The sequence below is a fragment of the Schistocerca nitens genome, chromosome 10 (assembly GCF_023898315.1).
Source record: "Schistocerca nitens isolate TAMUIC-IGC-003100 chromosome 10, iqSchNite1.1, whole genome shotgun sequence".
In the NCBI taxonomy this organism is placed as follows: domain Eukaryota; kingdom Metazoa; phylum Arthropoda; class Insecta; order Orthoptera; family Acrididae; genus Schistocerca; species Schistocerca nitens.
The window spans coordinates 93008044-93022640 of NC_064623.1; positions in this window are offsets into that span (position 1 = coordinate 93008044).

Sequence of the window (14597 nt, forward strand, 5' to 3'; positions counted from 1 at the left end):
AGCTAGTGTTATGGGCCCTTTGCTGTTCCTCATCTATATAAACGCTTTAGGAGATATATTGAGCAGCCGTCTTAGGATGTTTGCAGATCATGCTGTCGTTTGTCGATTAGTAAAGTGATCAGAAGATCAAAACATATTGCAAAACGACTTAGAAAAGATATCTGCATGGTGAAAAAATTGGCAATTGACCTTAAGCAACGAAAAATGTGAGGTCATCCTCATGAGTGCCAAAAGAAATCCGTCAAACTTCGACTACACAATAAATCAGTCAAATCTAGAGGCCGTAAATTCAACAAAATACCTAGGAACTACAATTATGAACAACTTAAATTGGAAGGAACACACAGAAAATGTTGTGGGGAAGGCTAACCAAAGACTGCGATTTATTGGAAGGAAACTTAGAAAATGTAAAAGATCTTCTAAAGGGACTGCCTACACTAGCTTGTCCGTCGTCTTTCAGAATACTGCTGTGCGGTGTGGGATCCTTACCAGATAGGACTGACGAACTACATCGAAAAAGCTCAAAGAAAGACAGCACGTTTTGTATTATCGCGATATAGGGGAGAGAGAATCACTGAAATGATACAAGATTTGGGGTGGACATCATTAAAACAAAGGCGTTTTTCGCTGCGGCAGAATCTTCTCACGAAATTTCAATCACCAATTTTCTTCTCCGAATGCGAAAATATTTTGTTGACACCGATCTACATAGGGAGAAACGATCACCATGATAAAATGAGGGAAATCGGAGCTCGCACGGAGAGATGTAGGTGTTCGTCTTTTCCGTGGGCTGTACGAGACTTAAATAATAGAGAATTATTCTGAAGGTGGTTCGATGAACTGTCTATCAGGCATTAAATGTGATTTGCAGAGTAGCCACGCAGATGTACACTACTGCCCATTAAAACTGCTACACCAAGAAGAAATGCAGATGATAAATGGGTATTCATTGGACAAATATATTGTACTAGAACTGACATGATTACGTTTCCACAGAGTTTGGGTGCATAGATCCGGAGAAATCAGTACCCAGAACAACCACCTCTGGCCGTAATAACGGCCGTGATATGCCTGGGCATTGAGTCAAACAGAGCTTGGATGGTGTACAGCTGCCCATGCAGCTTCAACACGATACCACAGTTCATCAAGAGTAGTGACTGGCGTATTGCGACGAGCCAGTTGCTCGGCCACCATTGACCAGACGTTTTCAGTTGGTGAGAAATTTGGAGAATGTGCTGGCCAGGGCAGCAGTCGAACATTTTCTGTATCCAGAGTAGCCCGTACAGGACCTGCAACATGCGGTCGTGCATTATCCTGCTGAAATGTAGGGTTTCGCAGGGATCGAATGAAGAGTAGAGCCACGGGTCGTAACATATCTGAAATGCAACGTCCACTATTCAAAGTGCCGTCAATGCGAACAAGAGGTGACCGAGACGGGTTACCAATGGCACTCCATATCCATCACACGAATACACGCGTCCAATGTGCGTTCACCACGATGTCGCCAAACACGGATGCGACCATCATGATGCTGTAAGCAGAACCTGGATTCATCCGAAAAAATGACGTTTTGCCATTCGTGCACCCAGGTTCGTCGTTGAATACACCATCGCAGGCGCTCCTGTCCGTGATGCAGCGTCAAGGGTAACCGCAGCCATGGTCTCCGAGCTGATAGTTCATACTGCTGCAAACGTCGTCGAACTGTTCGTGCAGATGGTTGTTGTCTTGCAAACGTCCCCATCTGTTGACTCAGGGATCGAGACGTGGCTGCACGATCCGTTACAACCATGCGAATAAGATGTCTGTCATCTGGACCGCTAGTGATACGAGGCCGTTGGGATCCAGCGCGGCGTTCCGTATTACCCTGCTAAACCGACCGATTCCATATTCTGCTAACAGTCATTGTATCTCGACCAACGCGAGTTGTAATGCCGCGATACAATAAACCGCAAATGCCATAGGCTACAATCCGACCTTTATCAAAGTCGGAAACGTGACGGTGCGCATTTCTCCTCCTTACACGAGGCATCAGAACAACGTTTCACCAGGCAACGCCGGTCAGCTTGTAAGGGATCCGTCATCACACGAACATAGATGCTAGTATCCGACGCCCAGGTCGATAGCAGACATGAGTCGCTTGTCGAGTGCTGCAGTACGCAGTGAGACCAGTGTTGAGTGCGGAGTAGTACTGGGGAGTGTCGATCGAGTGGTAGTGTGGGAGAGACAGGCAAGAATGGTGGTCGAGTGAGTTGTCAATAGTAAAATTCATCGGAGTATGACGAGTGAGCACGTACCCCTGATCGTCGTGGGGTTGACCCTCACTAATACCGATTCGCGAGTGATATGACACCGAAAGTGACAAGTGCCGGATTACGTGTTTCGCGTCAACCTCGTCGGCCAGCAACAACCATGGATTGCAGTGAGGATTGTTGTGAATGTTAACCATCAGCATTGCGTGTGACGAAGTACTGAAAGTCAGCAACCAATAAAAAGATACAACTGTAATTAGACGTGTAAGGCGAAGGTAGCAACTGCCTCAGAATTTGTGTGTTCGTAAAAAATACAATACAGTTTGTACATCGCAATCTTTGTGGTCCTTGATAATAGACAAACTTTCAATCATTCCACTATTCAGTTGCAAAATAGCCGCACTCGGTTGAAATACCCCCGAAACCATAGCAGAAGAACCGATAGCCTTTCATCCATTAAGCACACGGTCATATAATCATAATAATTAACTGTTTGGCGGCTTCGGTAAATTACATAAAATCCAGTAAAGAATTTAAAACGGGGGTGTTTCAAACTGCTATTTGTGTTTGGGAAATCAGTTGGAAATTTTCCTCATGTCAGCACGTTGTAGGTATCGCCACCGGCGCCAACCTTGTGTGAATACCCTGAAAAGCTAATCATTTGCATATCACAGCATCTTCTTCCTGTCGGTTAAATTTCGCGTCTGTAGCACGTCACCTTCTCGATGTAGGAATTTTAATGGCCAGTAGTGTATGTGATCTAGAATACAGGTCGTAGTTGAATAACGGCGCGCCTCTATGTTATTTAACTAATTCTCTTAAGAAAGTTAAGAAACCCCTGTACGAGCCACAAACTTATACGTAATCTCTATTTTAGCAACTGATTTTGGTCGGATTTGAGACGAAATTCGGATTTAATAGAAAGTCAGTACTGGGTCAGCGTTATACGTAAAAAATTTCCTTTACAGAATGCGAACCATTCGATCGTATTACGGATACAGAGCGAATATATAAGGAGTGGTATGAATTCTGTAAATGAAATTTTGTGCATATGATTCTCAGGCAACTGGTCTTAAAACTGAACGAATTCGTTTGGAGAAACATATACAAGTTTCCATGTCAGAAAGCGCAAATCATGTCAAGTTCTCTGCTAGCATCAGATCTGGCACTGCTCTTCTTTGCTGTTGAGTGTATGATATGCCTAAATAAAGGTGCATCACAGATTTATCTAATGTTCCTAAGACAGTTAAGACACTTCATCGCACGGCCACAGAGCTGCACTCAGTACGGACGGAATTGTCAGCCGCCGCTTCAAAGGTGTGGAGCGCGGCATGTGGAGGCAGAAGTCATGTCCGCCGTCCCATAAGGGTCAGTCCTGACGTCACTCCTCTTTGCTGCTCAACTTAGGTCGTACTTGAATAAAGCTGCACGTTGCACGTCTGAATTATTTATCCGCTGCTATTAAGAAACTTCAGCCCAGGTCCACATAGTTGTACTTAATTTCAATTTTAACAACCGATTTCGTCTGTTTTTCAAATTATGTTCTCGTTACATAAAAAGTTATTATTACGAGCTGAGCACAATGGATATAAATTTTCTTTTAGAGTATGTGATCCATCCGATGGTATCCATATCCCATGTTGTTGTTGTTGTTGTGGTCTTCAGTCCTGAGACTGGTTTGATGCAGCTCTCCAAGCTACTCTATCCTGTGCAAGCTTCTTCATCTCCCAGTACCAACTGCACCCTAAATCCTTCTGAATCTGCTTAGTGTATTCATCTCTTGGTCTCCCTCTACGATTTTTACCCTCATGCTGCCCTCCAACTGGTGATCCCTCGATGTCTCAGAACATGTCCTACCAACTGATCCCTTCTTCTAGTCAAGTTGTGCCACAAACTCCTCTTCTCCCCAATTCTATTCAATACCTCCTCATTAGTTATGTGATCTTCCCATCTAATCTTCAGCATTCTTCTGTAGCACCACATTTCGAAAGCTTCTATTCTCTTCTTGACTAAACTATTTATCGTCCATGTTTCACTTCCATACATGGCTACACTCCATACAAATACTTTCAGAAACTACTTCCTGACACTTAAATATATACTCGATGTTAACAAATTTCTCTTCTTCAGAAACGCTTTCCTTACCATTGCCAGTCTACATTTTATATCCTCTCTGCTTCGACCATCATCAGTTATTTTGCTCCCCAAATAGCAAAACTACTTTGCTACTTTAAGTGTATCATTTCCTAATCTAATTCCCTCAGCATCACCCGATTTAATTCGACTACATTCCATTATCCTCGTTTTGCTTTTGTTGATGTTCATCTTATACCCTCCTTTCAAGACACTGTCATTCCGTTCAACTGCTCTTCCAAGTCCTTTGCTGTCTTTGACAGAATTACAATGTCATTGGCGAACCTCAAAGTTTTTATTTCTTCTCATGGTCCATATCCCACACATATCATAAAAGTGGAAGTACTTGTTTGTGTGTTACATGTCTCCTAAAACACGCACCAAATTAAACAGACTTGGTAAACGTATCACTTACTGTCTGGACGGAATCGCTGCGGAGGTGAACCACCTACCTACCAAAGGGATGGTGGTGAAAAAGTACTGTAGATTACGACGCGCAAATAGCCACACTATATTCATCCAATATTTGAGAATGAGAGGTCTTAATGCCTTGCAACACACTTGACACATAACTTCAAAACTTTACAAAGCTTTTCTCGCTAACAACAGACAGGGTCCAGAGGAGAGGTGGACAGAGAAAGGAATGAGGATAGGAAATGGGGAGGACGGGATGAACAGCAGGAGGGAGGAGTAGATGGAGGGTGAGAGAAGGAGAAGGACATGGATAGAGACAGGTGAGAGGGGAAGGATAGAGATAGGGGGTAGAGGAGATGGACAGCGATTTGTTGGTGGAAGAGGTGAACAGTGAGTGGTGGTGGAGGAAAGGGTCAGAGGGGGGGGGGGGGGGGAGCAGGAGTTGGACAGATACAGGGGGAGGAGTAGATGGACAAAGAGAGGGGGGGAGGAGATCGACAAAGAGAGAGGGGAGGAGGAAATGGCGAGAGTGGGAAGGAGGGGAGGGGGGGGGGGGAGAAGCAGATGGACAGTGGGAGGAGAAGAAGGAGATGGACAGAGAGAGTGGCCAGAGCAGGTGGACATAGAGTTGGAGGTTGAGGAAATCGACTAGAGTAATGGTGGAGACAAAGAGATGAGGGAAAGAGAGAGGGGAAAGCAGGAGATGGACCAGTAGAAGAACCAGATAAATACATATCCAGGCAGTGTCAGATATTCAGCTATTTATATACACTAGTGTCCAAAATTAAAGTAACAAACCGCTATTTCGCCGTCCTGACTCTAACTCACGACACAATCAAACAGACTGTCTTCAGATGTCCGCACGATCGTATTTTGCACGGAAGATGGCATTCTGGTCAACGGACAGCCACGCCGGCGATGACGTCAGGGCACCTATCAAATGGGGTAGTAGAATGAAATTTTCACTCTACAGCGGAGTGTGCGCTGATATGAATCTTCCTGGCAGATTAAAACTGTGTGCCGGACCGAGACTCGAACTCAGGACCTTTGCCTTTCGAAGGCAAGTGCTCTACCGACTGATCTACCCAAGCCCGACTCACGCCCCGTCCTCACAGCTTTAATTCCGCCAGTACCTCGTCTCCTACCTTCCAAACTTCACAGAAGCTCTCCTGCGAACCTTGCAGAACTAGCACTCCTGGAAGAAAGGATATTGCGGAGACATGGCTTAGCCACTTGCCCGCGAAAGGCAAAGGTCCCGAGTTCGAGTCTCGGTCCGGCACTCAGTTTTAATCTGCCAGGAAGTTTCATATCAGCGCACACTCCGCTGTAGAGTGAAAATTTCATTCTAGAAACATCCCCCAGGCTCTGGCTAAGCCATGTCTCCGCAATATCCTCTCTTTCAGGAGTGCTAGTTCCGCAAGGTTCGCAGGAGAGCTTCTGTGAAATTTAGAAGGTAGGAGACGAGATACTGGCGGTATTAAAGCTATGAGGACGGGGCAGTCGTGCTTGGGTAGCTCAGTCGGTAGAGCACTTGCCTTCGATAGGCAAAGGTCCTAAGTCTCGGTCCGGCAGGAAGTTTCAAATGGGGTAGTGTTTACCGGGTAGCCCCACACCCACAATCGCTGTGTGCACAGTCAAAGACGGTGCAGTATGGCACACAGAAGATACCTACCAGACTCTCTGCAGTGGAGAACCATTGGAAGTATGGAAGCAGGACAGTCGCGAACTGGTGTGACCTGTTGGCTTAATGTGAGTCGTTCTGTCGTTTCTCGGATATGGCGACAGTTTATACAGAATGTATCCAGGGCCGATCATGTGTGACATAGCCTTTGGGCACGACAATATCGCCTTAGAACTACACGGCAACTGGCATCTGATCCTGCAGCATTCTCTGGACGTGTTGTATCGAGGTAAACGATGTACAGAAGGCTTCAGGTGAGTGGCCTTTATTGTCAGAGACCTGCTGTATGTGTAGCTCTGACGCGTCTTCACAGAGAGGACGGTTGAGTGGTATAACGGCTCTCCTTCTTGATGATTTGGTTTGATTTGTACTTGGCCTCGGCTAAAACTCGGCGACAGTCGGTAGAGTGTTGAGATCGTTATCAAGTTACGAAGACGACGTTACACAAAATAACAGTGCTGAACCGAAATGTCGACGTGCGTGAGATATTTACTTGACCAAGAATCGTAATTAATCGTTCGTAATCGAAGTTTAACTGATTGATGATGAAATATTAAAGATAAAACCAATACAGTCACATCTACAACAAGTTTCCTACAAGCTGGTCGTAATTTCAAGTATCTAAGAAATCGTAACAGTGGGCTTGTTATTTGAGTCAAAGATTCTACACCAGCGCCGAGCGCTACAGTCAAATATTATCGCTGCGCGTAATTATTACTCGGGAGTTTCATGTCAATAATTTGATAGAATTTTAAATCACAAATGCACGACTTGGCACGAGAGGGTGTTTTATTGCACAATATTAGTCACTTCCTGACCGAGCCTTGAGAAGAAAACTTTCCCAGGTGTTGGGGGGATTTAAATTATATGCTTCGGACCTATCGCTGAAGTTCCATAAACCACTGGCTATTATGAATGAAAATTGTCTATCATTCGTTGCCTAAATCACTGTCTAAGTACTGTTTAGTTCAATTATCTAGTTAAAAGTTCACTTTATTCTAGTAGGTAATAGTCCTCCGTTCGAATTCTGATGCCGTGATATTTGAAGTCAGAAGATCGTATTACTGCGTCATAATTGCGGTGTCACCGCTGGACACCACACTTGCTAGGTGGTAGCTTTAAATCGGCCGCGGTCCATTAGTACATGTCGGACCCGCGTGTCGCCACTGTGTGATCGTAGACCGAGCGCCACCACATGGCAGGTCTAGAGAGACGGACTAGAACTCGCCCCAGTTGTACGACGACGTTGCTAGCGACTACACTGACGAAGCCTTTCTCTCATTTGCCGAGAGACAGAATAGCCTTCAGCTAAGTTAATGGCTACGACCTAGCAAGGCGCCATTTGTACCATTGCATGTATCTCAAGATAGTCTCACTTGTATCATCAAGAATGCTGTATACCAAAGGACGATATAAAAGTTAAGTGTTCTAGTAGCTACGTTCTTTTCTTTATTGCATTCATTACGAATCCTGTTCCAGACTTCGTGCCAGTCGGCGTGTGTGTACGTGTGCCCTTTCGGCTACCCATCACTGTGGACTGGCTGCCTTGTCAGTCCACTACAATAATAGATATCAATTATTCAATCTCAAAAACAATCTAAGCGCGTCTACATGTACGAGCATTCAAATATATGCTTCGGCTAACTCTCGTAACGTAGTGACAATGCACTGAATTATACTTAGTCATTACTCACGATTCCCAAAGAGTACTCACACAGAGTATTCTTTGGGATCGTTGGTTCTACTTTGCGAATGTTAATTTATGCTAATTTTGCGATTTCTTATAATTTTGATTTTAATTTTACTGAAATTTATTCTTTCTTTCGTAGATTGCTAAATTGTCAAGTCTTAGATTTCTGATTTAATTATTTGTTATTGTCCTAATAATAGTGATAAATGGAACTTCGTTCGCTTATTCACTTTTCTGGGGATTTGGGACTTGGGGGGAAATCTTTGGGGTATTGTGAGCTAATTTTTGATTTTTATTTCTCGTCCGAGGAAGTGGCATTACATCGGACCAATGTTCTTTTCACAGATGAGTCCCGATTTGGTCTGGAGATCGGTTCTCTATGTATTCGCATCCGAAGAGAATGTGGAACACCATTTTGGGACCCAAACATTGTGGAAAGAGATCAATATCGGAAAGACTCTGTAATGGTGTGGGCAGGGATTATGTTGACTACTCAAACACCTCTTCCTGAAATTGCACAGGTGAGTCGGTTAAGTAAGGTTTAACTGCTGCCAGTATCGTGATGAAATCTTGCGACCCCATGTGCAGATGTTGCGATGAGCGGTGAGCCGAGACTTCGTATTGATGGACGATAATGCTCGACCTCATAGAGCATGGGTGGTTGATGTTTCCTTGGAAGTTATTGCACCCACGGCGTGATCTGATCGCTTTTCCGATTTGAATCCCAGAGGGTGTCTGGGATTCACAATGAAGAAGTGTTGCATCACGTGAGCATCAACGAACTATTCTCTAAGACGGCAAGCAGCTCTGCAGGAAGAATGGGCGTCATTGCCTCAACATGAGACTGATGACATCATTCGCAGAATACCCGTCAGGCCTGTACTGCTGCCAGAGGTGGTCACACTCCATACTGAGCACATTAACCAGTTGTTACAAAGTGTGTGCAAATCCATTAAGTTGGAGAAAAACGAACAGCATTGTTTTTTACTGTTAATAGTATTGCAGTTGTTTACGTTCTACATTATTTACGTTGTTTCTACGTTACTATCCCCTGGTCATATAGTTTTATGGCAAAATAAAAGCCACTTTCTAAAATTTCCGCTTGTTGCTTTAGTTCTGGACACCATTATATATAGAACGATTGGGTGGTTCACATTTTGTGAAAAAAAAATACGTGCATTTCATTCTCACACACTTATATAAACTTAAGAAGAACTTAACTGTAACTGGTTGTTGAAATAAAGAATAACTAGAGCTGTATGATCGGCGATGAAGTTTTTTAAATACCTAGAAGCTGTCCATCACTGCCTGAACAAAATAGCTCAGAAGAGGACATTTTGAAAAACGGCACTTCTGGCGGATATTCGTGTCTTTCTCGCGAGAACAGGATGCTTACGTACGTGTCACCTGTCAGAGTCGTATCTAGACGTGTGTTTGTAATTCATACCGAGGAGTTTGTTATAACGTATTCCGTCAGTTCATTGTACTGGAGAAACGAGATTATGGTTTCGGTAAAGAAGTTTTGTTATCAGGGAATTAATTTTATAATTTTATCCCATATTACTGCAACTGCTCACACCCACACCATTACAGAGCCTCCATCACCTTTAGCAGTCCCTGCTGACATTCAGGGTCCATGGATTCATGAGATTGTCTCCGTACCCGTACACGTCTATCTGGTCGATACAATTTGAAACGAGACTCTGCCGACTAGGCAACATGTTTCCAGTCATCAGCAGTCCAATGTCGGTGTTGTCAGTCCCAGCGAGGCGTAAAGCTTTGTGTCGTGGAGTCATCAAGGGTACTCCAGTGGACCTTCGGCTCTGAAGCCGCACGATGACACTTTTTGATGTCCCAGCATTGAAATCTGCAGCAATTTGCGGAAGGGTTGCACTTCTAGAAATTGCGTTGAACGATTTTCTTCAGTCGTCCTTCGTCCCGTAGTTGCAGGAACTTTTTCCGGCCGCAGCGATGTCTGAGATTTGATTTTTTACCGGGTTCCTGATATTCACGGTATACTCGTGAAATGGTCGTATGGGAAAATCCTCATTTCATCGCTACCTCGGAGATGCCGAGTCCCATCGCTAGTGTGCCGACTAAAACACCGCTTAAACCTTGATAACCTATCAGTGTAGCAGCACTAACCGATCTAAGAACGCGCCAGACACTTGTTGTCTTATATAGGCATTTCCGACCGCAGCGCCGTGTTCTGCCTGTTTACATATCTCTGCATTTGAATACGCATGCCTATAACAGTTTCTCTAGCGCTTCAGTGTAATTGTGCTCAGTTATGAGAGTAAATGAAGGAGTGAATGTAAAATAATGTTTTATGTAAAGATTATTTACTGTACATTGAAGAAACGAATTATGATTTCGGTAAAGAAGTTTTGTTAACAAGGAATTAATTTTATAATTTTATTAATTTAATTTACTGTTCTGATTCGGTGAGAAATTTTGATCGTTCTTTGTATATGCGTGGGATTGAGGGGGTCTGATGCTGCTTTCCGATGGGCTGTGCCGGCCGCGGTGGTCTCGCGGTTCTAGGCGCGCAGTCCGGAACCATGCGACTGCTACGGTCGCAGGTTCGAATCCTGCCTCGGGCATGGATGTGTGTGATGTCCTTAGGTTAGTTAGGTTTAAGTAGTTCTAAGTTCTAGGGGACTGATGACCACAGCAGTTGAGTCCCATAGTGCTCAGAGCGATTTGAACCATTTTTTTGATGGGCTGTGATGTTTCTCTGCCTATCAGAAATTAGCATATTGGCGCTGGAATTTGGGAGACAGAAACTTTTTTATGTAGAGAGATGAATGGAGTCAGAGCTTGGATCTCATAATGATCAGATGCTCTGATGAAAATTATTAGTGCTGCGATATTTCGTACCAAAATGTTTGAGAAGTGTCGTAACGCGTGGGAGAGAGTAAAATTCAGAACTGTGGGGGACATTTAAAATAACTAATTTTTGCGTGTCGTGTTGCTTACTCTCGAACGTGAATATTCTGTTACGTGAGACTGTTTGTAGCAACATTTGAACGAACTCTTCTGAAAGAGAAAATCCGTTTCTGTATTTCCTGCGAAGGATAACTAATAACTGCCATAAACTGGCTATGGTTGTGAATGATGGGTGCGTGTGTGTGGACTTTTCAGACTTTGTACAGCTTTGATTAAGACTTGGTAGTAACTAATGTATGCAAACTTGCCGTAATAGAGTGAAATTTTACGCAGTTAAATACTTTAGTTTACCTATTGTAAACTTTCCACCGACAAAACAGTTTTGGTGCGACTTGTGGTTACAAGGTGTACAACTGTTTTTCCTATAGATTTTTTTCGGCTGGGAACTGCGTTTCAGTTAACTTCAAGGAGGCGTGCGTTTGAGAAGAGTGGCACTTTGTACGCAGCAAAACCGTACCGCGCCGCCTCGCCATGCTACCAGTCATTTGCACATTTGCCCATTCCGTTCGTATATGCTGGGCAGGAAGAATGCTACTGACACGCCTCCGTTCGTGCTGTAATTAGCCTAACCTTCTCTTCGCTACACCTATGGGAGTGATTGTTTGAATATGCAGAATATTCGTAGATTCATCACTTAAAGGAGTAGTCCTCCTCGAAAATTTCCAAAAATAGATTTTTTTGCTTAAAATGTTCTCTAGGATGTGTGCTTCGTTGTAGTATTCATTCAAAGTTCTCTAGAAACTCTGTTATCGAGTTATAAGTGCAATTTATGAAAAAGTGGCTCCAAAAGCCATCCAAAGCGTGAAAAACTCGACACCGTGGCCAATGTGGCAGCATGTAAATTCAACGACGACCTAACAGCCATTACGGAAATTATGAACGTGTTCGAACTTGAGTTCAGACCAGTCTTTTACAGCTTCTGCACAAAAGCGGACGAAAAGCGAATCGAGCCCGCAGTGCGGCAGATGACAGAAGTTGCAAACAAGTCCGCAGGACCACCAAGGACACGAAGAGGACGGAGGAGGACCTCCTTTTGCATCTGGAAGGATTACTCTATGGCCCAGGGGATCGCTGACTAGAGGTATGTTTAAGTACAAAAAATTTAACCGAAAACTTCAAACGCGTTTTTGTCGAACCCGTATTTTTCAAATTGAAGAGACGCATAACTTGAGAGAGGTGAATACGATATTGACAGAAATTTCATGCCGGTAGCCTAATTTGAACGCTTTGTCTGCATACTTAGCCATTTTGCGATGTATTCAAAAGGGCACGCCTTCGTCTCGATTTTGTGGGAGAAGAAAATTACGTTTGTTTCAGCACGTAACTATTTTGTTAGAACTCAATATTTTTTTATTTATCCCGTGTATGCTGATAGAAAGTACATTGTAAATGACTCATACAAGTTTGTTTTGTTTCAGGTCCAATAGGAGCACTTCTGTAATTCCCAGCGATAACCAATGTTCCGACTGCAAAGGGTTCTTCCACCTGATGCAGAGGTTATAGGAAACACCAGATATGGACTCAAAAATTTCTTAAAGACGAAAGTGTAAGGAATAAAACTACACCATCAGATTTAGCGCCACTTTTTATTTTGCTTGAAATGAAATCATGAAAATCGCCAATTTTTCATTCCTTTAACGAGGGCTAGGCCTTTAAATCTCTATCTTCAAACTTTGTAATTAAGTTTTCTTAGGATTGTTTGCTTCTATATTCAAGTGCCTTATCAGCTCAGTTGTTTCAGCTTCTGTATGACATCCTCCCATTGGTCAAAGAAAGAATCGTGCGGCCTCCTTTGCATACGTTCAATATCCCGTGTTAGCCGTATTTCGTACAGTTCCCACGTACTTGAGAAATATTCTGGGATAGGTTGCAGGAACGTTTTATAAGTAATCTGCTTTGCAGACTGATTCCATTTCACCAGTGTTCTACCAACGACACGAATTCTACCACTTGGTTTACCTACGATTGCCCCTACGTGAGCGATTTGTTTCATAACGAGACAAACTTCTGTATCAATATTTTTATATGAGATGACCGATTCTAATTGTCACTCGTTGATATTGTAGTCATTGGATGCTACATTTTTTCGTTTTGTCAAGTGCACAGTTTTACATTTCGGGTCATTTAAAACAAACTGCCAATCTTGGTTCCACATGGAAATCTTATCAATACATGACTGAATACTTGCGAAGCTTTTTTCATACAGTACTTTATTATAGATAACCGCGTTATTTACGAGCCTGAGTTTACTATTAATATCTCACATGAAGGGTAAGGGTCCCAACACACTTCTCTGGGGCACGTCTGTAATTACATCTGGCAATGACATTCCATCCAAGATAAAATGCTGTTTTCTTCCTACAAATAAATCCATAATGCATTCACAAATTTCGCTTGATACCCCATACGATCGTACTTTCGATAATAACCATAGGTATGGCTCTGAGACATATCCTTTTCGGAAGAAATATTGCATCTGTCTGTCTGTCGTGACCCCTCCTTTCGGGATGACATATGAGAAAAGTGCGAGTTTTCCGGAATCCATGCTGGCAGGCATGGGGGAGATCATACCTAATTACTTTTGATCTCAGAGTATAATTTAAGATTCTATAACAAGTGACGACAAGAATATTGGAAGGTGGTTGTGTCTGTCTCTTACACGGTAACAGTTGTTGAACTACATGAGAAAACCGTAAATTATGTACAAACAATGGCGCGCAAACACTTTATTCAACATGTAAATGTCACTACAGATATTGGGATTTAGGTTATGACCAGTCTCAGGACTGAAGACCACAACAACAACAACATTTTCGATATGGACATCATTGGTCATGATGTTGCGCAGACGAATAGCGAAATTCTGCATGACCTGCTGAAGTGTCGGAACATCGATACTAACCTCCTGAATGGCTGTTTTCATCTCTGCAATAGTTTTGGGGTTATTGTTGTAAACCTTGTCTTTAATATAGCCCCACAAAAAAGGGTCGCATGTGTTCAGATCCGGAGAATATGGCGACCAATCGAGACCCATGCCAGTGGCGTCTGGGTATTCCAGAGCCACAATGCGGTCCCCAAAGTGCTCCTCCACTCTCCTGCTTCGATGGGATCGAGCTCCGTCTTGCATGATCCACATCTTGTCGAAATCAGGGTGACTTTGGGTAATGTGGATGAAATCATCTCGCCGGCCGCCGTGGCCGAGCGGTTCTAGGCGCTTCAGTCCGAAACCGCGCTGCTGCTACGGTCGCAGGTTCGAATTCTACTTGAGGCATGGATGTGTGTGATGTCCTTAGGTTAGTTAGGTTTAAGTACTAAGTCTAGGGGACTGATGACCTCAGATGTTAAGTCCCATAGTGCTTAAAGCCATTTGAACCATGTTTCTGAGATCATCTTCCAAAACCTTCACGTACAGTTCGGTAGTCACAGTGCCATCAAGAAATAACACCGATTATTCAGAGACTGGACACAGCACACCATAGAG